Below are 14,228 nucleotides of genomic sequence, written 5' to 3' on the forward strand. Positions count from 1 at the left end.
TTTACTGCAGCCCTTTAATACAGGTACAAGGGTCACCTGACCCTGTTTGAATCGCCCTTTGGGGAATTAGGCTTGTGGAGCAGGAAAATGCTGATATTCCGGCCACTGCTATTTCTTGAATAACAATATTGTTTGTCACTGACTTTTGACAGAATCCCTGAAACTTCGATGAGCTACCTAATTTGCTTCTAGTCAGGATAAAATCTCAGACCCTTCGTTGTTCTTGACAACATCATGAAAAAGACAAAGAAGAATGGGACTTCTTTAGGACACTTTCGCTCTATGCACGCTTTGTGGATTTCCACCTGTGATATAAATATGTGTGTTAGTTACTCAGTCACATCCGACTTTTTGCAACCCCATGGACTATAGCTCACCAGGCTTCTCTGTTCATGGAATTCTCCAAGCAAGAATACAGGAGTAGGTTGCCATTACCTTCTCCAGGGGATCTTCCCTACCCAGGGATCCAACCTGGGTCTCCTACATTGCAGACAGATTCTTTACCATCTGAGCCACCAGGGATATAAATGTGGGTGAAAGGGAAAGTGGAAGTTGCTCAGTCATGTCTGACTCTTTGAGACCCCATGGACTATACAGTCCATGGGATTCTCCAGGCCAGAATATTGGAGTGTGTAGCCGTTCCCCTCTCCAGGGGCTCTTCCCAACCCAGGGATCGAACTCAGGTCTGCATTGCAGGTGGATTCTTTACCAGCTGAGCCACCAGGGAAGCCCATAAATGTGGGTACATGCAAGAAATTAATATGATCTCCTTAGTTGGTCTTAATTTCCTTAGTGTGTGTGTGTGTGTGTGTGTGTGTGTGTGTGTGTGTGTTTATAAGATAACAGGCTCCTGACAGTTGTTGTAAGGATTCAGGAGCTTAGCTTTTAAAGACAGTTGGTTAATGTCCCCCCTCCACTACCTTGGCTAAGAAAATGCAGAGAATCTACCAGGTGGAAAGAATATATATCATTTTTAACTTAAGGTCTATAGAATATTGAGGGTTTTGAAATAAAATTAGACAGATCTCTGAACTAATCTATAAAATGAATTGAAGGCAGTTTATTTCATGAACGAGGTCAGACTCTCTCAAATTCTCTTTGTCCAGAGTGAGCCTGGTGGGTGCAATATAGGCGATATGACTTCCAAAAGGGGGGGATTAGCCCCAAACACACGCTGGGATCCCAGAAGCTCTGTGAAAAAGTCCTCCTGAAATAACTCTTCCATTTGCTCTCAGATGCCTGAAATTCTTTATCACCAAAAGGAAATCCTTTCATCCAGTGTTTGTAGTAAAGGATTAAAACGCACCCATACGGGGAAAGGTGACTCCGCTGTGGCATACATGAATAATAGATTTCCTTAAAGCAGGCTTTCCGTCTTAAACTGGTAGAAGGGCTTAACTTTATAGAGAAGAGAGAAAAGAGGTCATAACGATTTTATTAAGATCATTATCAGTAACCTTATCCAGGCTGGCAAGTAGATTTGATCTTGCATGCAAACTCTACTTAACTGTCAGTGGCTTCCTGGTGGGCTGCTCATGAGGAACTCGAGGGCACAGCCAGGTTTAGTAAAATTCTGTTGTCAGCTAGTCATGGTGACCAAAAGTATGGCAGGAGACCTGGCACACCTGCTGGATTTTTGGTATCTCTGACCTACATTTTTAGCTGCAAATGGCTTTCCAAGAGAAAATGTGTCCATTTAGGATATAATAACATCTATCAGTCAGGAACTGATGTTAAAAATTGATGAAAAGTCTTCATTTTTAAGTTCCCCTACCACAGCACACATACTGCTCTTACTTTTGAGTTTAATACCCAGGTTCTAGCTAAATCAGAAGGTCACAGATATCAGGTGAAGTGAAAGTTGCTCAGCTGTGTCCGACTCTTTGCGACCCCAAGGACTATACAATCCATGGAATTCTCCAGGCCAGAATACTCGAGTGGGTAGCCTTTCCCTTCTCCAGGGGATCTTCCCAACCCAGGGATTGAATCTAGGTCTCTCGCATTGCAGGTGGATTCTTTACCAGCTGAGCCACAAGGGAAGCCCAAGAATATTAGAGTGGGTAGCCTATCCCTGCTCCAGTGGATCTTCCCAACCCAGGAACTGAACCAGGATCTTCTGCACTGCAGGCAGATATCAGGTAATGGATACATCATGGTGCATCCAATAGGCCAGCAAGAATCTATTGGTGACTAGTTCTAATGCTGTTAGAAACATTTTGCTACAAGTGACAGAAATTCAACTTTAACCAGCTTAACCACAAAGAGGAAATCAATGGCTCCCATTACCAAGGGCTGGGTTGTAGCCTGGGAGAGTGCTAGAACTGTGGTTTTGAATGCCATCAGGATGCCCTCAGTTTATCACTGCTGCCACTTTTCATAAACAGACATCCTCTATGACACTGGCACCAACAAAGTCAGTGACTTTGGTTTTACCATCAAACAGAAAGGGGATCTCGTTTCTTAGTCCCAACCAGAGAAAAAGATAAACAGTGATAAAGGACCAAAGACTTCGGACAGTGTCGCAGTTACTATTGAGTTTATTTGGATCAAGAATGTCCCTGGATGTACCTGAGGCCAGGGAGGTCTGTCTGCAAGATTACATCAGTTCCCTCTGAACCACAAAATTAAAAGAAAATCTTTCCCAGAAAGTGGGAGAGTTCTGCTCCTCCTACTGATTCAACTCCTGACCAGTCAGAACCAGTTAAGTATCTTACCGATTCCTGGATTCCTGGACAATTTTGATCAGAGATGTAAATCTTATCTTAAAGAGGTATGTCTCATTTCTATAAAACAAAAAGCAGCATGCTAATTTTCTTAAGAAAAACTTTAATAGTTTCTGTCAAATTCAGAGGAGTGTACCATTGTTTTTCAGCAAAGCCTAAAGGGTTTTAACCGCTCTTGTTTTCTACCTGTTGTCTTAGTCTTGTTTCCTACCATTCTCTGTCACTTCCAAGCACCTTTCCTAAGTCTATCCATCCTCCCACTGCTGAATCGTTTATCAAATTAACTGTGACTTTCCCTAGATCTGTGCTTTGGCCTCTCTGTCAAACATGATGAAGTTTCTCAACTTAGAGAAATTTCTATTATTTTTCAAGATCTAGCTTAAAAGTTTCCTCTTCTAGGAAACTGCTAACATTCCATTTTCTCACTTGCCCTACCACACAAGGAATTACTTCTTTTCTTTTCCAACCTTCAGGAATACTTTTTTGTTTTATCATGTACTGCCTTGTATCTTAATAGCTTTACTGATATATGATCTATATGCTGTAACATCATTTTAGTATATTCACAGACTTGTACAACTGCATCATCTAGTTTGAGAACATTATTTTTACCCTGAAACCCTAGTGCTCATTATCAGTTACTCTGCGTCCTCCTGTCTAGCTCCACATACCTCTTCCTCCCTCTAGACCACCACTCGTCTACTTTCTCTACAGATTTGTCTATTCTGGGCATTTCGTGTAAACAGATATGTGATCTCCTGTCGCTCACTGGCTTTTTTCAGTTAGAATGTTTTTGAGGTTTATCTGTGTTGTAGCATGTTATCAGTGATTCATTTTTTCCTGATTCAGTACGAGGAGCAGAACTCTCCCACTTTCTGGGAAAGATTTTCTTTTAATTTTGTGGTTCAGAGGGAACCGATGTAATATTCCATTGTGTGAATATAATACATGTAACTTATTCATTTCCTAATAGATGGACATATGGATTGTTTATATTTTCAGCTATTATGAATAAAGCTGCTATGAATATTTGTGTACATGTTTTTGTGTAGATAGAAGTTTTTATTTCTCTTGGGTGGTACCCAGGAGTGGAATTGCTGGATAGTGTGGTAATTCTGCCTTTTTTTTTTTTGGCCTCACTGCGCAGCATGTGAGATCTTAGTTCTCAGATCAGGGATCAGACTCCTGCCCCCTGCATTGGAAATGTGGAATCTTAACCACTAAACCAGAGAAGTCCCTGGTGTGGTAATTCTGTGTTTCATATTTTGAGGAACTGCCAAAATCTTTTCCACTGTGGCTCTACCATCTTATATTTCCACCAGCAATGTATAAGGGCTATAATTTCTATACATCATGACTTGTATCTTAATTATTATTCACATATATATCTCTTCCAATAGACTGAAGAATGGGCTCTATTATGAGTTGGTTTTCATTCATCTTTATATAATCAGCATTCTCTAAAATTATGTAAAAATTTGAGAAGAGAAGATTGAGTTTGTATATAAATTTATAATTAAAAATTAAGATTTTTTTGTTTTCCATAAACTAATTTTTTCTGACATTCTTAACAGGTAGGTTTTAATGTGCTTTTTAGCCAGATTGCCACATTTATTACTACTGGTACTTAACATTTTAAAGTAATAACTTTGTCAATATTTTCTCAGGATTATGACCAAAGTGCCATAAGAACGTGAAGTAGCAATATAATTTCTGGACTTTTTAAAAAAAATAAGTCATATTCAAATGATTATGTCCTTAGCAGTGATTTCATGAAGGGAAAGGCAAATTTATGTTCAGCAATGGTTGTGAGTAAGCAACAAAGGAGAATTTAGAAACTACAGTTTAAACTCAAAGTCATTTAAAGTAAAAAATGATTTTTTTCTCAAATAAAAGCTATTAAACAATATACTTTTGCACAATGTACATTGAACTTACCCATGGCCTTGCCTATTTTACAGAACAATTTCAAAATGTACATAGATGATATGAATTACGCAGAAGTTCAGAGGGGTGACTTTATAACACGTACAATTCCATACTGCAACCTTCATCTCACAAGAAGGCATGGCTGACTTAGAAACTCTTTTGTCTAGGACCAAGACATCAATCAATGAACCGTCAGCGTTGATTGATCACATCCCATAGTATCACTGTTCTTTTATAGGCATCCTTGGGTTAATGACTAAAACAAAATATTAGTGCAGCGAAAAAAGAGGCTCAGAAATTGTTCTGGCTACAAATTTGGATTTTAAAACTATTTCAAAATGATTTAACATTATATGACAGGATATTTGGCTGTACTAGATGTATATCTATGAGACTCCATATTGTTTCACAATAAATTCTTCTAATTTGTGTTATTGATTTTTTTGACTTTTAACTCTTACAGGTTTAATATTTTCCAAGACCATCAGCTATATAAGAGCATGCTCTTGATAGTAAAGGATTCCAGCACAGGTATGTTAAATTTTTAGAATCAATTTTTCTTGGTGGTCTGATTTGAAAGATATTACATACAGAAAGAGAATCAATTATCCTTACAAAGAAAAAATAAGATTCTAGGTTAGCAAATCCACATTTCCCCACATATATTAACAGTAAAATAAACCCTAATTCTGAAATTTTCTTATATTTTTATGTAACTTTTCTATGAATACAGATATTGAAATGGATCATATAACTCTTTATCACTGGTTTTATTAATGAAAAACAAAAATCTTTCTAGTGGCAAGACCAAGGAAAGGTATATAGTTTACAAAACACAATGTTTACATACAGTTTTTCTCTTAATACAATATGGAATGAATTCAGACGGGTCTGTTCTATTCAAAGTGTAAGAAGATGCCTACTGTGAACTATAACTTAATTTTTCTAGTTTACTACCCTAAAGTTCTGGCTTATAGCAGATTTGACACTTAAAAATACGAAGAAAAATAAACTGTCATAGGAAAGTACTCTTGAAACATAATTTAATTAAAATCCTTTCAAATGATCATTTCCTTCAGTTATATTATGGTTTTGAATCATATAATAATTTATCACATTTTTTAACAGCAAAAAGAAGCTTAGCCAGGAAAAGTACTTTAAGATTCATGCAACTCAGATTTTCATTTTCATGGCAAGAAAATACTGTCCATATTTTTAAGGTCTTCTTTTCAATGAAAACTCAAAAATCAAATTGTGCAACAGCATTTAACACAATAAGAACACAGATGAAAAAGAATAATTCCTGTTTTGTATTACATTCTTTGATAGGGGACCTACCTATGAGGGAGCTAGATTATGAACTTTTATTGCTACTGTAATTAATAACTGCTATGTTTCATGAGTTTACAGTGTGGATAGAGTTAGTGTGTCTCAATCTAGAAATTGATTAAAGAGAAACATAATGATTCTAATTACTTAGAAATTTAACTTTGAGTCAGTTGTCACATGGAGAAGCCATTTTACTTCACTGTAATACTGTGCATTTGCCATTATTGTGGGTTGTTTTTTTTTTTTTTTTTTGGCATATTCTCTACACTTACATAAGATGGCTATTTTATGTATAATTTCAGGTAGATTAATAAAGGTCTAAAAATTCAAGTGTATAATAAATACTGTCTGGTAAACTACAAGTACTTCTAAGTAAAACCAGTCTTGAGCTTGGTTTGCAATTGTTCATCCTTTCCTATGTAATCTTTTCCAACAAAAACATGAGCATTTCATTTGTTCATCTGTTCACCAATTGGATATTCATGCATTCCTACTGTACACCGAGCATGATTCTGGGCAGTGGAAATGGCGTGGTGAATCAGAGAAGTCCCCAACTCTCATGGTGCTTACAGGCTAATGGGAGAGACAGCCAGCCAGTTAACAAAAGAACAGTAACTAAAGATCAAAGTGCTATAAAAATCAAACAAGGTAATATGGAACAGGGAGTTTGGGGTACTTCATGAAATGGGATAGTTAAGAATGACCATTCTCAGTAGATGGCATCAGAGCCGAACCCTCCATAATGAGAAGCAAGAAAGCAGGCAAAGATCTTAGAACGTTTCCTTCCTGGCAGAGGAAACGGCAGAGTAAAGTGTGTGTGCCTGTGATCTACCATCATTTGCATTCACTTAGCTAAGGTTCTTTGCATAAACATTTTACTCATGCTAATAGAGCATAATTGCGTCTGTAATTATTAATTTTACTCAGAGGATTGTGTAATTTGGAGGAAAGATTGATTGATGATCTTTACCTTTACTTGCAAGGATAGCATACTGTTTTACTGGTGCAAGTAGCAGTTCGGGTAGAACTTGCCTGAATTTTCAGACTAGATCCTCCCTTGAGATAGTCGTAGGGGAAGATGGCTTTGGGAGATGAGAGAAGAAAGCAGAAGAAATGTTAGCTTCTGGTCTAAAACAACAACAAAGCTCTGTAATGTTTTAGTTTTTGTTTTGTAAGGAAAATCAAGGAGTTTATTTTCCGAACTGTCATCGTTCTCATGCTGAACTGGCATGTTCATTTCTGTCCTTAGAGGCATGCGGATGCATGAATGAATTCTTTAAAAATAGGAATTTCTGACTATTGTTCCAAGGATTTTCAAATTAGCCTCTGCACTTGGTCAGAGTACAATAAACAATGTGCTTATTATAAAGCTACCTTTTATAAAGTTTCACACACATTATGTGCAATATATACACACATAATACATAGGCATAGATATATGTATATCAGCATTACTGAAATCATCTAACACCACTGATTAAAACAGAAAAACAAAATTAAAATGATACACCCCAAAGAAGTCAAACCCATCAGGTGTCTGATTAGCTGTACCCAGACGCTTGCACTCAAAACAAGCAATCACACACAACCAGGCTCCTCTCTGAAAAAGGAAAGGCTGGTGACATCAAAGAGCTTGGCTGAGCTCACATGGAATCATAGTGGTTGGTGTGAGAACAGAACCTAAGACTTGGGGCAGTCAATTCAGTTCAGAGCTCCCTCCCAGAGAAAATGACAGGCCAGCCTGGAAGGCAACTGCACAGACAATGGCCTTATTCTTTCTTTACTTTCCTAATTTGATATTTTTTTCTTGCCATAATAGTTAAGTAGGATACTTTGGCAGGCACTTCAAAAGAGGGGTGCCGGCTAAAAATGCGGGAGTCAGTGGGTGATTCTGCTGCAGGACTGAGGAAGAAGTATTGATCATGTTTATAGAGGCAGAAAGGGCCATGGCTTCAGGAGTGTCCAGTGTTGCTGATTTGCTGATAACTCCAACTTTCTTGTTTCTCTGTTGGAAAATAATTACAGGGCTGAATTGCCCTTAACCATGATCAAAGGGGAAAAAAAGATTGTGTTTGAAGCACTGCACTTTTTTTTTTTGCTTTATTTTAAAAATCTTCCTTATCAGTACAGCTTTTTTTTAACATCATGGTTGTGAAAATTGTTCCATAATGTCAGGCTACTCTGTGTGTTTTCTTATCTTGAAAAATAGTAACAAATAAAGACTGTTTTTTTCCAGTTTCTTATCACTCTAGTACAACCAATTATACCTAATCACAAACCACTGTTTTTAATACATAGTATTTTTGAATAGTGTTCGTCTTAAGCTAGATATTTGTTCTATAGCTACAGCTGTAGGGACTGTTTTTGAATATTCTCTGAAACATTTTTTACAAGTCAAATAAGATTAGCCAACATCATTGTTATACCAAATCTTCCTTATTCCTGACAAAATTCCTTTGTCAGCCTCCTGAACTTCAATATCTCTATGTACGTGCGCGTGTGCATGCGCGTGCTCGATCACGTCCGACTCTTTGCGACCCCATGGACTGTAGCCCGCCAGGCTCCTCCGTCCATGAGGATTCTCCAGGCAAGAATACTGGAGTGGGTAGCCATGCCCTCCTCCAGGGGATCGTCCCAACCCAGGGATCAAACCCAGGTCTCCCACATTGCAGGCGGTTTCTTTACTGTCTGAGCCACCAGGGAAGCCCTCCTCTAGGGGGTAGTAACTGGCAAATTCTAAGCGGTAGAAAAATATATATGTGCTGTGTATGAAGGACCTGAGAGGATTACACATGCATTTTCAAATCTCATATCCTCTAAAGTATTTCTTTGTTATAGAGTTCTGTACTCTAGGTGATTATTTATTAATCAGTATAAACTCCTGGAGAAAGGGGCTGTGGGTTATTCATCTTTCAATGCCCAATGGATCGCCCAGATCCTGGCCTAAGGGCAGATTTTAATAAATGTTTATGTGATTCAGAATCATTCATGTTTTATCATCTTATGGAACAAGTTTCATCAACCAAAGTATATATATCTTTGTAAGTGAAATATAAAATCAGTTATCTGATACACAATTTTATGTGTATATTCCTCTTTTTTAGCTGAATTGTTGCAAGTGCTAAGCACTGCTGCTGCTAAGTCGCTTCAGTCGTGTCCGACTCTGTGCAACCCCACCAGGCTCCCCGTCCCTGGGATTCTCCAGGCAAGAACACTGGAGTGGGTTGCCATTTCCTTCTCCAATGCATGAAAGTGAAAAGTGAAAGTGAAGTCGCTCAGTCGTGTCCAACTCTTAGCGACCCCATGGACTGCAGCCCACCAGGCTCCTCTGTCCGTGGGATTTTCCAGGCAAGAGTACTGGAGTGGGTTGCCATTGCCTTCTCCGAGATCAGTTAAGTGATACTAGATAATGATTTTCTCAATGTTTCAGTTATATAGTCTCCAGTACATGCACCTTTATTTACAACAACATTCATGGGTCTCATAATAATTGGCAAAAGACCAGAAATATGCTTTCTATCACCCTGAGTATCTTCTAGAACTCACCTTGTGAGTGACTTCTTGAACCTGGATCTTCCTCTGCCTTTCCCCCACCAGCTATAGCTCTCTGTTTTATCTAGACTAATTTTACAAAAACAAAACCAAACCTCAGAATCAATTGGCAAGTGATTACAAGTCATTAGCTTCTTGCTGGGTTAATTAGAAGTCATTAACTTTAAGGGTTAAGACACACTGAATATCCATGTCTTGAGTTCCTGAACTTAATTTCAAACTATACATGAAAGAGAACATCTAAATATCTTTATGAAAATATATTTAAAATGTAATACAAGCTTACATCCTGAAAATCCCAATGGAGTTCCAAAATAAACACACATACAAAACTCAATTTTGAAAAATGTGACCTCCTATTGAGTTGGATGCTAGCCAAAGACTGTTGGATCGATTCCTGTTAACTAAGGTAGTTTTCCCAGAGGCAACCAGGTACTAAAGTTCCAGCTCCTTTGCCCTAGAAATGTATTGGCTACTATAGAGCACTTGTCGTGTTATCCAGCATTACAGAACACATACACACACACTCACACAAATACCCATACACACCTAATTTCTTGATAACATGACAATAAAAGGCAGAATAGAGCTAAAGATGGAAAGACAAGCTTTAGAAAGTATTTGCCTTCTTCATAGTACTTAAGTCTGTACCTGGCCTTTGATAACTTACATATTTATTCCTAGCATAGTTAAGCTAACTTTGTTCAGCATTCATTGGGCATTTAAATTATTACATTTAATAGTTCTGTAATAGTATACTAAGTCTGCATAATAAGAAACTTATTCAAAGAAGTAGTTTGTATGGAAATTTGATAAAGAGATTTTAAACTGTAATGATTTCAGATGTTAAAAGCATGTTATAATAATTTACAATTTTGGTTCAAAGCTTAACTGCGCTTAGAATTTTGAATCTCATTCTCACGCAATATCTGTACCTATCTCCATAAATGTGTATGTATTAAACACATGTTGTTTTCTCATTAATTGAAAATGTATAATCAATTATTAATTAAAATGATAACTAGAAAATTGGACAATCTTGGCTTTGAAGACGATCTCCACCAAACATTGGATTTTCTATAATCCTGCCGTGATTTAAGTTTACTTTCTTTCCAGTCTTTTAATTTTATTTTTCTTGCTTAAGTGAACTGGATAACGCCTCTGGTACTATGCTAACTGGTAGTGGTGTTAGTGAGCATCTTAGTCTTACTCCCAAATTCATGGAGAACGCATTTAAGCTTTCTCCAATAAATATGATGTTAACCATAGTTTTTTGTAGATGTCCTTTTTCAGACTGAGGAAGAAAACTAAAAAAGTAACTAGAATAGAAGGCACCAGAGTATATTGCTATTGGTATGGTACTGTTTTGTAAAAGTTCTCTTTCACTTTTTACATATACCTAAATAAGTATAAATACACACACACACAATGTGAATTTGGGGCTTTAAAACTGTTTGAAAGCTGTTGCCCTAGAAAAACCCAATTCAAAACAATTCTCTTTATAACCTTGCTGTTGTTGCTCTTTCTTGCCACTTCATCATTGTACCTATACCTTCTGTTCTACCAAACTGCAGGTTTAATATGCTGCTGCTCATATCAAAGCGCAGTATGCTTATATACAAACATACAAACCACAAAGTAGGGCTCAAAGACTGTTCGTGTGAAACGCTTCTGTACCCTTTATTCAGGTCAAAAATGTCAGAACTTTACATGTCTCCTTTATGCTTTTCCCCAGTCTCTGATTCTCTTCCCAAATAACCACTCTCCTGACCTCTAACATCATTACTTTTTTCTGTTTTGATCTGCATATAAATTAATATAAATAAATGCTCTTTTTTCTCGATTTTCTCTGTCATCTTTTGCTCAATATTATGTTTATGAGATCCATCCATGTTATAGTGAATGGCATGATTTTGCTCATTTTCTTTGTTGGATGGTATTCTTTTGTATAACTCTCTGAAAATCTAATTATCTGTTAGATGATTGATGTGCCTCTGGTTGATTATACTTTTGGCTATTACAGATCATATAAATACTCTTTTTGAAGATTGATGTGGACCATTTTTAAAGTCTTGTTACAATATTGCTTCTGTTTTATGTTTTAGTTTTCGGCTATGAGGCAAGCACCCCTACCAGAGACTGAACCTGCAGCCCCAGCATTGGAAGATGAAGTTGTTACCACTGGACTGCCAGGCAAGTCCAACTATATATATTCCTGTACATACCTTTTAATAAACGTAAGTATACTTTTTTAAGGCATATATTAGAAATACCATTTCTCAGTTTTATGGCTTTCACTAATATTTGCTTTCTATTTATTTGTTCCTTCGTATCTTATCCCTCTGAGTTCTCCCACCCAACTGCCGTCCTCTCTCTGAAAGCAGCGTTGCTCCTTGGCTCTCAGACACTTCCATGCCATTTAACTCTGGATCATTCTGGTTAGGAGAAGTGAAGCAGAGCCACCAGCTAACTCTTGCAAGCAGCCCCTCAGCCTCTCTTATGACTTCTGTTTATTTTGTATGGAGGAGGTTGTTTGCTGCTTTTGTGTTTTTAAGACTCTGGAGCACTGTGGGTTGTGATTAGCGTTGTGGATGGTTTCCACAACACTAATTTACTCTCCTTATCAAAAATACAGAGATATTGTTGCTACATAACCTTGACAACACTTACTACTGCAGTTTCTTATATTAAATTTCAATACATTATATTTATTCTGGTAAGTGTTAAGTCCTATCTCTATCCTTAACTGTGGCAAAAACAAAACAAAAACCAAAGACAATTTTTACTCTGTGGCTTCACTTTTATTGGCATTGAACAGAATAGTGTAATTCTAAAATATCTTCCTGTCTGTTTAATGCATTTCATGTTTAGTTTAAGTGGTCTTCGCCTAAACCAAGATAATTCAAATATGCTCCCATGTTTACGTCAAGAAACCTTATTATTTTACAGTTAACATTTAGATCTACAATTTACCTAAGCTGCTTCTTAGATATAATGTGAGTTAGGTAGAGAGATTTTATACATATTATATATATATATTTCTAATTTCCCCTATATCAGTTTTCGAAAGGTCTGTACATTTCCTCTGAGATGAAGTGCCATCTTTGTCGTAAATTTAATTCCATCTACGTGTGTCTATTCTGGACTCTTTTGTTCCACTTGTTTATTTTTTCTCCTTGCATTAAGTCACATTGTATGAATTGCTATAACTTCATGTCTTGAAATACAGAGTTAAGGTTGTTAGCTTTGGTTTTCTCCTTAAAGATTGCTTGGCTGACATTGTTTCAGCCATGACTGGGTAGCTTATAAGGTTGACCCTCCTGCTGATAACTATATGAAACCTTGAGAAAATATAAAAAACAACTCTTTGAATATATCAGAGAACAAGGACACAGAAAGTACTTGAGAAAAAGAAATCGGGCATTACCTTGGTTTATTCCCTCAAGGAAACAGCCGAGGCAGACAGTGAGAGCTTCATGGTACTCTGAAGATGAGGGTAGGTAACCAGAATTATCAAAATTTGAGGGGCAGAGACAACGCCATGACAGGAGTCCCTGAATTAGAACACAAATTTATCTTAAATCTTTTATATTTACCCATATATTTATCATTTCATGTGTTTGCTATTGTTTCCTTCCTAGTTTTCCTTGGGTGTTATTTCTCTTTATTCTGAAAAATCCCTTTACTACTTATAGTGAAGAGTCACTAGCTCTAAGTTCTCTCTGGTTTTTATCTGAATTGATTTAACTCATATTTTGAAGGATACTTCTGCTAGAAAAAAGAGTATTATAATTCTGGCTGGTAGTTTTTTTTTTTTTTTCTTCTTAAAACCCTTTAAAAACGCCATTTCATTGTCTTCCGGACTTGATTGTTTTCGATGAGAAGCTCTCAATTAAATCGTTTTTTCTCTGTATAAAACTTCTCTTTTCTTCTGACTACTTTTAAGATACTTTGTTTATTTTTGATATGCAGCAGCTTGATTAGATGTGCCTAGTTGTGGTTGTCTTTGCATTAATCTTGTTCTGGGTTTGCTGAAATTCTTGGATCTTGGGTTGATGGTTTTTAACAAATATGAAGAAATGCTCTCTCTGGCAAAAAAACATACATGAAATGTTATACTGCTTAATGTCATTCCACAAGTAACTGCATTAAAAAAATATTTTATTCTCTGTTCTTCAGGTTGGATAATTTCTAATTTTTTATCTTTAATTTCATTGTCCTTTTTTCTGTGGTTGCCAATCTGCTGTGAAGTTCATCTGATGAATTGCCAATCTGCTGTGAAGTTCATCTGATGAATTTTTATTTCAGATTGCATACTTTTCAATTCCAGACTTTTCCATTTGATTCTTTATAATAGATTTAATTGCTATGCTGAGACTCCTCATATATTTACTTATTAGGTCACCTTTTCCTTTAAATTCTTAAAGATATTTATTATAGTTTTAAAATTTTTGTCTGGTAATTTCATCATTTCATATTAAATATTACTCACCTATCTATGAAAGGACAGCCTACTATTTACATTTATTTTATGCATTCATATCATTCTTAAATTTTTTGATATTTCTAAGCCACAAGGCTCATCTGAGAGTTTTTTCAAATTGTCACAAATCAAAAATTTTTCCAATATACTTCTTGAAAAAATCTGTAATATAAGTGGACCTGCACAGTTCAAACTGTGTTGTCCAAGGGTCA

At 36.6% G+C, this 14,228-nt stretch overlaps 2 long non-coding RNA genes across 5 annotated transcripts in view; one reads left to right on the plus strand and one right to left on the minus strand.

Annotated features, from left to right (window-relative positions):
* LOC139180229 (uncharacterized) overlaps nt 1-9,353 on the plus strand; it is a 41,412-nt gene extending 32,059 nt beyond the window's left edge. The window contains exons 5-7 of the long non-coding RNA XR_011564564.1: nt 2,009-2,138; nt 5,116-5,183; nt 9,086-9,353. This is a non-coding gene — a long non-coding RNA (uncharacterized lncRNA). The remainder of the gene's footprint in view (nt 1-2,008; nt 2,139-5,115; nt 5,184-9,085) is intronic.
* Nucleotides 9,354-10,260: 907 nt separating this feature from the next.
* Nucleotides 10,261-14,228, minus strand: part of LOC139180227 (uncharacterized) — a 478,513-nt gene continuing 474,545 nt past the window's right edge. For all 4 annotated transcript variants that reach the window (XR_011564557.1, XR_011564556.1, XR_011564555.1 and 1 more), the window contains one exon: nt 10,261-13,087. This is a non-coding gene — a long non-coding RNA (uncharacterized lncRNA). The remainder of the gene's footprint in view (nt 13,088-14,228) is intronic.

Source organism: Bos indicus, chromosome 27 (genome assembly GCF_029378745.1).
Source record: "Bos indicus isolate NIAB-ARS_2022 breed Sahiwal x Tharparkar chromosome 27, NIAB-ARS_B.indTharparkar_mat_pri_1.0, whole genome shotgun sequence".
In the NCBI taxonomy this organism is placed as follows: domain Eukaryota; kingdom Metazoa; phylum Chordata; class Mammalia; order Artiodactyla; family Bovidae; genus Bos; species Bos indicus.